The sequence below is a fragment of the Phascolarctos cinereus genome, unplaced genomic scaffold (genome assembly GCF_003287225.1).
Source record: "Phascolarctos cinereus isolate Bilbo 61053 unplaced genomic scaffold, phaCin_HiC Scaffold_4;HRSCAF=312, whole genome shotgun sequence".
NCBI lineage: Eukaryota > Metazoa > Chordata > Mammalia > Diprotodontia > Phascolarctidae > Phascolarctos > Phascolarctos cinereus.
In genome coordinates this window covers 482,277,669-482,280,149 of record NW_027555847.1, presented here as the reverse complement: position 1 = coordinate 482,280,149, position 2,481 = coordinate 482,277,669, and positions in this window count along the sequence as shown.

The following is a 2,481-nucleotide window of genomic DNA, read 5'->3' as shown; positions in this document are numbered from 1 at the left end:
CTGTAATGGGAATAAACTAGAAACCTTCCCAATAAGATCAGTAGTGAAGTAAGGATGACCATTATCACCATGATTATTCAATATTGTACTAGAAGTGCTACATATAGCAATAAGAGAAGAAAAAGAAATTGAAGGAATTAGAATCAGAGACTCCTATAGAATGAAATTTTGAAAAAACTAGTTGAAACAATGAACAATTTTAGCAAAGTTGTAAGGTATAAAACAAACCCATATAAATCATCAACACTTCTATATACTACCAACAATGTCTAGCAGCAAAATACAGAAAGAGAAATTCCATTTAAAATACCTGCAGACAATATGAAGTACTTAGTAATCTACTTCCCAAGACAAACCCAGGAACTATACAAACACAATTACAAAACACTTTTCACACAAATTAAGTCAGATCTAAATAATCGGAAAAATGTTAATTGCTCATGGGTAAGGTAAGCCAATGAAATAAAAATGACAATTCTACCTAATTAATTTACTTATTCAGTGCCATACCAAACAATCAAGAAAATAGAGCTAGGAAAAAAGAATAAAATTCATCTGGAAGAAGAAAAGGTCAAGAATATCAAGGGAATCAATAAAAAAAAATACGAAGAAATGTGGTTTAGCTGTACCAAATCTCAAACTATTATAAAGTGGAAATCATCAAAACAATTTAGTACTGACTAGAAAATAGAGCAGTGGACCAGTAGAATAGATTAGGTAGGTACACAATATATTGTAGTAAATGGTCGTAGTAATAACAGTGTTTGATAAACACAAAGATCCAAGCTTTTGAGACAAAAACTAACTATTTAACAAAAATTGCTGGGCAAAGTGAAAAAAAACAGTATGGCAGAAACTAGGTATAGAGCAGGAGTGGAGAACCTGTAGCCTCAAGGCCACATGTGCCCTTCTGTCCTTGGCTCTGGCCTAGTAAAATAATTCTTTTATTAATGGGACTTGTTCTGTGAAGTTTGGATTTGGTCAAAGGGCCACACTTGAGGAACTAGAGGGTCACATGTGGCCTCGAAGCCACAGGTTCTCTACTCCTAGTATAGACCAACATCTCACACCACATACCAAGATAAGGTCAAAATGGGTACATGATTTAGATATACAGGCTAATACCATAAGCAAATTATCAGAGCATGAAATAGCCAAGCCTATGGATAAGGGAAGAATTTATGACTAAACAAGAGGTAGAGAGGATAACAGGAAGTAAAATGGATAATTTCATTATATTAAATTTAAAAGTTTTTGCACAAATAAAATGAATGCAGTCAAGTTTAGAAGAAAAGCAGAAGGCTGAGGGATAGAGGGTTTGCAGCAAATGTCTATGATAAATGTCTCATTTCTCAAATATGTAAAGAACTGAGTCAAATTTATAAGAATACAGGCCATTTGCCAATTGATAAATGATCAAAGGATATGAACAGACAGTTTTCAGATAAAGAAAGCAAAACTACAGTCACATGAAAAAATGCTCTTGCTCACTATTGACTAGAGAAATGAAAATCAGGACAACTCTGAGTTACTACCTCACACCTGTCAGATTGGCTACTATGACAGAACAGAAAATGATTAAGTTTTGGAGTAGGTGAGGGATAATTGGGACACTAATGCACTATTGGTGGAGTTGTGAATACATCCAACCATTCTGCAAAGCAATTTGGAACTATGCCTAAAGGCCTATGAATCTATACATGCCCTTTAACCAAGCCACACCACTACTAGATCTGCATTCCAAAGGGATCAAAAAAGAGGGGGGTGGAATGTATTTGCATAAAGATATTTATAGAAGCTCTTTTGTGTCAGTAAAGAATTGGAAAATGAGGGGATGCCTATCAATTGAGGAAAGGCTGAATAAATTGTGGTATGTGATTGTAATGGCATACTATTGTGCTATAAGAAATGATGAGAAGGATACATTCAGAAAAAGCTGGAAAGATTCACATTAACTGGTGCAAAGTGAAGTGAGCAGAAGCAGGAAGGCATTGTACACAGTAACAGCAATATTTTTTGATGATCAACTGAGAAAGACTTGGCTATTCTAAACAATACAATGATTCAAGACAATTCAAAAGGACTTAACATGAAAAATGTCATCCATCTCTAAAAAAAGAAGTGATGGAGTCTGAATGCAGATCAAAGCACACTATTTTTTTCACTTTATTTGTGTGTGTGTATTTTTTGTGTATTTTTTCTTTCACAACACTACTACTATAAAAATATTTTGCATGACTACAAATGTATAACCTGTATCAAATTGCTTGCCATCTCAAGGAGTGGGGATAGAAGGGCAGAAAAGAGAACTTGGAACTCAAAATTTTAAAAACTCAACATGTATAATCAGGAAAAATAAAATATTTTTAAAATAAATTTAAAAACAAAGTATAATGTCAACAGTTCTAATACTTCAATAGGTTCTGATGCAATTACTATAGGGTACTAACTGACTTCATAAAAGTGGGGTTTTTTTGTGTC